The following is a 10,228-nucleotide window of genomic DNA, read 5'->3' as shown; positions in this document are numbered from 1 at the left end:
AGTCTATTGCAAAGAAGTCTTGTTATAATTACAGTAGTATTACCTCATACATCATTATAGTAGTATTACCTTTTCCTAGTCTGTTGGCAGAAAGAAGGGGCGAGGGGAAGTAATATGCTTTGTAGGTATATTTTTCTTTCTGAATGTTCTTGGAAGTACTGTAGTATGGTAGATGAGTCTGTGCCTCTAATTACCGATGACTCCAAGTGCTATTGAAGTCCATGCACAGTCACGTTATTGACATGCAGCTTTCCAGTAAAAAAGACCTCTGTGTTTTTTCATTAGACAATTAATAGATTCCTCAGAGGACAGAAATTGGCTTTTCCACTTACAACAGATTTGAGCTTTAATTTACTCCTTGCAACTAATCATGTCTTGATCATATTGAAGTTACCCTGTTCTTTAAAACTACGAGTTTAGTGGTAATTGTTTCAGAGGGAGGCATAATCCCTCACAGACTATTCAGAATATTTCATGAAGACAGAAGAACAGTAAGACTTATCTAATTTCTATTTGGTGATTACTCAGCATATTTACCAGTGTGGTTTTTTTAAATCCCGTGGATCTGTTGCAATGAAGTTATGTTCCTTGGATGCTCTTTTGTTTTTAAGTGGGGGGGAGGGTGTACAACCTTAAAATTTACAAAACGCAAGAGGGCAACAGCATCAATTTACCTTATTGCATTCAGAGAGCATGTAATGTTTAAAAATTATTATTCCAGACAGTATAAGAGAACAGCAAGGCACAACCCACAGTAGTAATGTGGAAACTCGCTGAGCACCTGCTTGCAGTTTAATTAATATGTTCATTAAGCATTATTATCTGATCCGAATGTCTAGGCCAGATGATTAATTTGATTGAACAGCTCTTAAGTCCTCATTTGAATGACTGGGGTCTGTCACCTTCAAGAACAAATGATGGGACTGACATCCATCCATGCCTGCAAGTATTTGAAGAAGGAAGATCTAGCTCGCAGTAATTGCAGTGGTTCTGGATGTTCTGCATATGCTGATTGCATGACTGCCATCCCTCCCTTTTGCACTATTTTGATCATCAAAATTGACTACTGCAAGCAGTGGCCATTGATGCCAAGTTTGATGCCCATGGAAATTTAGCCGACATGATCCACAACTGACGTTTTAAATAGATTTGACAACAGGCACGTAATGAACCAGAAAGTTTGTCATCTTTGATCTAGGTTCTCAGCAGCAAAGTCAATTGATTAGGGTTATGCACGGATGGGAAAGCTGCGAATGCCTTTATCAAGCATACTACTGACCTCCTGTTCAAAAATACATATAGTACAGAATACTTTAAAGAATGTCATGACAGTACTAAGTAGCCCTTTATTTTACCCTCTTACCTGACAGAACAGCTATGGTATTGGAGTTTAACAGCATGCCAGTGTACTCGGTTTGTGTTGCCATAGAGGACTTTTATCTACGGAGCCACTGAGTTCACTTCGTGTAGTATTTGGTCATGAAGCTATCAAAAACACATCCAAGTACTGAGTTCAGTTGTGTACATCGGCAGATCCAGCAAAATCTAGCACACATTGCAGTCATACTATAAAAAAATCCAAACACAACAAAAAACAAAACAAACCCAACAGCAAACCAGAGACCACTGATGTGTTGCAGACCCTTAAATCAAAATTACTGGCTTACAACATTTCTGGTTTTTATTCTGATATCTTTCTAATTCTAACAAATCTTATCTTTTTGTACATGAATTGCTGTGCAGTTCAGATAACATCAGTGTTATGCAGGTCATTAAAATATGACTTGTTTGAACATTAAACAAACAAAAAACCTGATGACCTGCAGCACCTCTTCAAGTTCTTTAGACCAGGTATTTTTAAACCATCACCTTTCTCACTATTTTTTTCCCCTGTGCTTTCAGGTCAAAGGGGCATTGCTTAAAGTTGATTCTGCATTGTGGCAGAATCATGCGGCTGATGGACATGCACCTTTTGTTGTGTTTTTCTCACTTGCAGTCAACCAACAGTAATATTCAGAAAGGGGCGTTATCTTGCAGCTGCCACTCTAGATTCTGAGCAAAAGAGAGGGAGCTCTTCCAAGCAGAAAAGCTACTGTAAAACACCTAACTTTTTTTAAAGGAGATAAGGTAGCACAAGTGTGAATGTTATTTTGTGCATTACCTAGTTTAGTTGCATGAATTTATTCCATTAAAGCTAGTATTTTAATACAGTTTGTACAGATAGATGTCAATAAATGAGAATGTAGAGTTCTCATTTTACTAGCAAGACCTGGGTATTTAAGTGTTATAGTATGAAAAAAAGCTGTAACACTGAATATTTACTTTGTAACTACATATTTTACACTTGCTGTGTTTCAAATTGAGATGAGTAAACAGATAAAATTAATGTTAACAATTTACAGTTTTCCAGTATTCACTCAGTAGTGTAACCGCAGGAAATTTCTTTGTTGTAACACGGGTCAGGGTACTGTAAAATTAGTGCAAGAGAATGCTTGTATAAAGCTTCACTTAGCATTTAATACAAATTTACAAAATCATGCGGATTTTTTTTTCTTTTACACAAATTACATGTTTAGCAGTCATTGTCAACAGTCACAATAAATTTACGAGAAACCATCAGATAATAGTAACAAAGCATCGCAAAATATTCCAGAATATGTTTGCTTTATTGATTTTCTGAACAGCATAATGTCTCTCCATAATAAAATAAGCCTTATTGTTAGAATGTTCCTTTCTAAATAGTGTGTTGGAAATTGAGTGTCTTGGTGGCAGTGCGGGGAAGGAAGAAGTATTGTAAATGAGAAAATTGTTTAAAGCTAGTGGCTTTGTAAGTATAGCATAAGCATTTAAGCAGGGAGTTCAATCACTGAAAAAAAACCAACTTCAAAGGACAGCTACTTATTTGTTGTGCTCAGCCCTCCACTGTACTGGTGCATTAGAGTAGTTCATTCTTCCTCCCAGTGAAAACCAATCCTCCCACCTGCTGCTATAATCCGATTGCATCAGTACAATGTAGTCAGACCCCAACATGAGTAGTGGCTTGTAGTTGATGACCACAGGATACAGAGACCCAATACATGATTTCATTCAGAAACTTTTAAAGCTGTAATGCTCACCCTTATGAAGGTAATAAGAGAGCAAATATTAAACGTTTTGTGTGAGATAAGCAAAAAAAGACATATTGTTCTATACATTGAGCAGTATTCACAGGTTACAAGATAACCTCAGTCAATATACTCAACATTTACCCCTTTCTTCTCCCAATTTATCCTTTAAGAAAAAACAAGAATAAGTCCTCTAAGTTTCTTTTCTGCTCTGTCAGCCAAGAAAAGCAGCATATTATGTTTCCCATTAGTACTTTTACAGGAAGTGTTATTTTATATTGAATTCTAAATTTCACTTGGACTGGAGGAAGTTGTAGTAACTTTTCTTTGCACTTGTTAAGATACAATTCCTCTTGCACCTGTAACCTAGTGCTTTTCTTTGCACTTGTTGGGATAGAATTCCTTTTGTACCTGTATCCTCATGCTTTTATGCTCTCACAGGCTTAAAAACCTTCAAGCTTTTTGCTTAGATTGGCCTTTTTTTCTTCAAGATTGGAGATCACAGAGCTTAGCCCTTTCTCAAACATATCTTCATCTTATTTTTTATCCTCCCTTTTAAAATTTATTCTAGTAGACTTAGAATTGTCCAGTCTTCAGAGACCGTGTGTTTTGCCCTTCTCATCAGATCTTTTGTATAGAAACTGCCCTTGCTATTCAACTCCGTATCTGAGTTACAGCAGAAGTAAAATAACTGACTTTCTACAAAAGCAGTTTTATAGTTCCTGAAATGACTTGAAAGTAACAGAAAAACAGAACTGTGTCTCTGTATGCCTACCTGTTAAAGTACTATTCTCAAACTTCTAGGTGGAATGCATTAGTACTAAGTTAGTATCAAAATCCTAATTGAGGTCTGATTAGAGTCCAGCTCAACTCTGACATGTATCTGTTTTACTAGAAAAAAAGGTACTTTTAAACATATCGAGATCTTCCTCTCAGGCAGTGTGAAATCCATCAGAAAGTATTCAAGTGACTAGATCTCATTGAGGTGACAAGCTGAATGAAAAATAACACCAGAATTCCACCTGCATTGCAGATGGCTCAAAACACGTGATTTTTACTCCCTTTTTCTGTTCTTTGCAGTAGCCATGTAATGAAGTCTTGTGATCCAGCCATAAATACAAAGCGTGAAGTGTGCTTCCTTTAATTTTCTGCTCTTCTGCTGGCCTTTGACTCTTGACGATGAGAAGGAATTCAAGGAGGAAGATGCAGCTATTGACACAGTATAGTAACTATAGATGCCAAAGGCTAATATTTTTCGTGCGTAAGACAGGACCAGAATTTTCTCCTAGACTTTTCTTTGTTACCATTAAAGCAAGTGCTTCACTTGGAATGCAGTACTTTGTGCCTGTATTTCTTTCTGCCTTGGACTTCTAAATCAATTGCCAGTATAAAAGCTTTTACTGAATTGTACAGACATCTCTTACGCTTAAAGCGTTTTATAGATTTTTTTTTCCATCTATCCATTCTACCATTTACTATAAGACATTTTATGGACTATTTGTTCCTACAATTTCCTTGTCTTACGCCATGAAGTATGTTTTCTCTTCCCTTCTTGTTGCTACAATTCTGTCTCATCTACCTTCAAAAGTTCAGCTTTTTTGGTGAACTTTCAGAACTAGGTGGTTTCAGAGGTTAGCATTGGATAAGTTTTTTATGAGAAGAAAAAAATATGAACTTAGTCTATGATCTTAAAGACCTGTTCAAGTCAAGCAGATTAGCCAAAACTGTAACAGGAATTGTACAACCATCCTCTAGCTGAAATTTAAAATTGAGGTATTGCTGAGTTTAGTTTTCATACCAGCAGACATCTTTCTCTCTTCCTTTCTCTCTCTGACAATATAGCACTGTCAGTGTTCCCTCTGACTCTGTTGTCCAATTACAATACCAGATCAAAATACGTGAAAAATTGAGCTTAGATACAGAACTGGTAATGGACTGTGAAGCATGATGGTAAAGAAAACCTGCTTATAAACCTGAATGAAGTGTGTAAGAGTTTTGTCTGGTGTTTTTTTCAGGACTTCACAGAAAAATTATCCAGGCAAACAGCATGAGCTGAATTCCACACTATATACATCAGTGAGATGTTGTTATGCTGAACACATTATGAAAATTATCTGTACTTTCAAATCTTGTAACAGTGAGGTCCACGTGCCCAAGAAGCTTTGACTCTGCTTCATTACAGCTGTCAAATCACAGGCATCAGGGACACCAGACCATCTCCAAAACAATAGTTAATATGCTACCGCAGCCTAAAAAAATGCTAACCTCTATCAATACAGAAATAAAGTGTCATGCCTAAAGAGAGCAATACTCCTGTAGAGCAAATGTTCGATGAATAATAAACTTGAATGCCCATTCCCACAATTGATGTACAATCTTTCCTGTGTGAATTACATCTGTGATGTTCATTAGTCCAAAAAAACCCACCCCACTTTATGATGTTCCTAAATGCCCTAAGTATGAAATTCTTGTTATATTGTTACATATGCATGGTTGCATAGACTTCTTCCTCAGAAAGGAAATCAGTTTCAGTAATTCCCAAGTGTTCTCTCTCCCTCCCTCCCACATCTGGCCATTTGTTTTTGCCTTTCCACCACCCTCTGCATTTTTGCAGGCTTTTAAAACCAGATCAAATCGTCAAACTAAGAGGTATTATATACCATTACCGGGGATTGAGTAGTCAAGAACAATTATAGCTGGAGTATTGCTGCCAAGTGCTTTGTATCATTAAACTGTAGTCTTAGGAAAACATTTTGAGAGCCATTATACTCCCTAAGAAAGTATGCATAGTTAAGTGAAACTAAACTCAAGAAATTATTTAGGAGAGAGAGCAGGAAGATTTACTTAGCAACTTCTAGGAGAATGGTTTATCCAGATTTATTTAATGGGTTTTGTTTACACGTTTGAAGATCCAAGCTGGAATGAAGAGTCTTCTCATTTTTTATGCTTAATGCCAATTATAGCAAAAGGCATGAGTCAAACATTGAAGCTACCTAACATTTTTAATCAGGACAACTGAGGGTGATGAAATGGTCTTCCATCAAATAGATATTTCAGATTAAGTAATGTTCTGGACCAGCTGCTTTTTCGTAATTTGCAGACAACTTTCAAGGTGAAGAATAACATAACCTAGATAAATCAGATGACATTACGTGGTGCGTTATTTTTCTGTTCTCTTAGATGTCCTCTTCACCTTTCTAACTGCCTTTCTCTTTTCTGCTTTCTTTTCCTTCATGAAGTTCAAATGCTTGCATGCTTATATATTGTGCATTCTTGGTATCACAAACACTATTACATGTATTGTTTCCTTCCTAAAGGGTCAGTTCAGGGCTGCACTGTAATTTAATACTCGCATGAGAATTCAACTTGAGTTCAATAGTTTGTATATGTACCACATTCAGAGTTGACTGAATTTTAACCTTCAGTTGTTTTTCAGATCTGCATTAAGTTATTCATACCAAGTACTTTGAAGTCCTTTCGTGATTTTTTTCCATTGTACTGAATTTAAAATAATTAAAGGAATGCTAGATGAAAGCAAGAGAACTGTAGTACTATTTGAAGGCTGTTTTCTTACCTGGATGAGTTAGACAATGCATTTACTTCTTCACTCAGTGTAAGAGAGGATATGCAATGCTTCACTCCAAGAACAATGTTCAGAAAGGATTGAGAATCTCTACCCATCCAATCCTTCTACTCCTGATAGTGGCAGATAAGCAGCAGATTACTACTCACTTTTTATTATTTCTTAGTTCATGAAGAGAAAGCACAGAGTATATTGCACAATTACTTCTCAAAATGAAGAATATACATACACTGTAGCCAACCTCCTTCAGCTAAAAATGAACACAGGGAGAAAGGAGCCAGCCCTACTTTGACAAGAAATGAAGAAAATTCCAGCCAAGTCTTTAGAGAACAGACAACATTTGGGCTCGTTTAGCTATTGACTTCTGTAATGAGGAAAAAGTTAAGAATATTTGCTAGAATACTAGACACTAATTTGACTTTTTAAAAGTGAGAATTGAACTAGGAAGTCTAATTCTAAAATTTATGTATGTACCCAGTAAAGGAACATAAAAAGCTACCACTTGTATGTGTCATTAAGAATTCCTTGTAATCAACACAAAAACTACTAATCAGTAAACAGCAAATACTCAGCAAGCAACACGAAAATTAATTCTAAAATATCCAACTAGATCGCAAAATTCAGCTTTCATTTATAACTGCAAAACCTGAATATTTAAAAACATTCAAATAACTTACAAAGCATTCTTTTCTATTTAAAAGAAAAGAACACAAAGGTGTTGAAGTCACTTTCTGAAAATGTGGGAAGAATTCAAGTTATATGGGAGACCAGGAACACATTTAAAAAAAAAATGGCTGCAAACTCTACCCTTTGTACATTTCCTTCATGGAATCTTCAAATTCACAAATTCCTTTTACAGACTGTTAACTAAATTTATCAGATCAAATACCACATTTTAAAATGCTTCCTAATATTTCTGCAGGGATTCTTAAACTTTTACTTGCAAGAATTAATTATCCATAACAAGCCCGTTGTTTAGATGCGTTGTTAATTATGTTGTTCATTTTGTAACAGTCTCAGTTCAGCTCCTGATTGCTATCTATGCTTTAACAGATTAATAATTTCTGAATCAGAGAAGCTCTGTGAAAAGATCACAGAAAACACCTCAGCTCTACAAACACTGAACATGAGCGGTCTAGGTTAAGGTCAATAATGAGTCAGGGAAGGGAAGCTCTTATTTCAGCTCTTTGCACAATACCTACTCTGTACGTAAACAGGAGTCTTCGGTTTAACAACACTAACAGATCTTAACCTTTTCAAGTATACATATTTATTTAATTGCTATGTTTAAATCAAAGATATTTCCTATGAATACCTTTTGCAAAGAAAGTACAGGAAGATTTTCTTTGTTTCTTATTTGAATCACTAGCATGAAAGTGAAGGCTGAGGTAATCATTTCACTCAAAGGCAATAAAACAAAGAAACCTCTATTTCATTGCTAAGAAAGCAGAGCTTAGAGGCTCCCACAAGCTGTTAACTTCAAAATATTCAAGTGAACTAAATAAAAGATAATCACTGTGGTCACTAAGGACTATGATGTAGTTGGCCCTTATGTGATACATGTTCTAAGGCAGGCAAAACAACCACTCACTATGACATGGCTCACGTGAAAATCAGCTGTAAATGAAGGCCTGGCTTTCCGCAGAGAAAAAAAAAAAATAAATTGTTCCATTCTTATATATTTTAGGCTGAATTTACTCAAAACTCAATGCACAGTAATAAAGAATAACTAGAACCCGTGCTTCCCTTGTCCCTAGAAGCTCACTCATCTATAAAACAGATGATAGGATATTTAGGAAAACACAGTCATTTTTTTCCTGATAAATTACTGCTAGCAGCCCCTTTGCTGAAAAGATAACATCTCCAGGTAGATCATACAACAGAGGGTATCTACATATCAAGTTACAAATGAAGAGCCAGTGCTATTTTTTTTCTAACTGTAAAATGCACAGATTAAGTAAAATTCGCCATTACTTTAGCACCTACAATTCAAACCAAATGTAAGAAAAAGTTGTGATCATTAAATATGTTGAAAAAACTTAGTCTTATGTACTTTCAGGATTCATCATTACATGTTAAACTGATTTAAGTCTACTGAGTTAACCCTGCTATGACATTGTACGAATTAGGTTATATATGCAGAAGATCTATTATTTTATTAATACTTATCCCAGTTTTTTTCCACTCATTTCAAAGGGCATTTGATAAGGTCATTAGTTACCCAGCAGGTTTAGAACTGCTTAAAAACAGCACAGGTCAGAGCAAGTCTAGCTTGTACCCTAATTAGCTTCAACCAGTTAGTTTCTACCCTTAGGATGGCCTGACATTTTTTAAGGTTTACTGATAAAATACATAATTATTTCTCCACGGCCTACATTCCATTCTTTTTGCTTTTTCTGTTTTTCTCAACGTAAAACTACAGAGGAAGTATCTGCAAGGCTTTTATGTTGATAAATACCACACAATATGCAAAGAATTCACATGGTAAGTGAAAATTTGACATATTTCTCATACTCAACTGTTTTCATGCAAAATACTCAGATTGCCTTCTAAAAGGCAAAGTATAATCAGGTTATTAAACATTTGAGTTTTGAACTTTATACCGTTAGAAGAACTATAAATTTGATTTTGGTAAGTAATACCCACATACTGAAATTATTTTTTTTTCTTCAGTCTACCTTATAATAATCTGAGCTTTTATTGAATATTTCTGCATTTAATTACACCATAAAGAAATATGCATAACAGGTGCCATATCGGAGAGGTACTTCCATTCTGTAGTCAGCAGGATTTTCATGTTAGCAGGAACGTTATGCCACACATGATTTGTCTGAGAAAGCACAGGATTTTTAAGTACCACACATATCATCTAATTAGACTAATAAATAATTACTATTTGAAACAAATTTCAGTTTCAAAAGCCCTGTTACTTATTCAGTGAACACATCCCAAAAGATACAGTACATATATTAACAGCATTCTTAAAACAACCAGACCTAAGATTAATCTGTCAATATAATTTAGTAGTTTTGAGTTTGTTCATGTGAATAAACAAGCAAGCAATACTAATCTCTAAGTTTCAAGGTTTTGTTTGCAGAAACATGTGGACGTGAATCCATATCTAGTTATGCAGAAGGATTCAGCTACAGAGCTGAAACAATCTATTTTATCACTTTATAGTTCATCTAGTTTGTCTTATAAATATGGTTATTTTCAATTATGAGTGGCAGTATCCAGTATTACAGGATTCCTATGGTTCTTGAAACCTCTCAGAGCCTTGTATTTGATTCCTGTTCCATCTAAATCACTGCTCTGTGTCACGAAACCTGAGATTTTCCTAATATCTGTCCTCAAGAGCATCTGGTTTGCAAAATGCGACAACTGAACTACTTATATGCTGTCCATTTTTAATTATTTTGGCAAAACAGACCTCACTTCTGCACTTGGATTTGCATCAGACTGTTCACTGTTTTCAATGCGGATTTGTGCGATTCATGACACTGTTGATTTATAATACATTACTGGGCCATCAACGGGCTCA

The sequence above is a fragment of the Cariama cristata genome, unplaced genomic scaffold, assembly GCF_000690535.1.
Source record: "Cariama cristata isolate BGI_N322 unplaced genomic scaffold, ASM69053v1 scaffold19550, whole genome shotgun sequence".
Taxonomy (NCBI): domain Eukaryota; kingdom Metazoa; phylum Chordata; class Aves; order Cariamiformes; family Cariamidae; genus Cariama; species Cariama cristata.
This window is presented reverse-complemented; position numbering follows the sequence as displayed.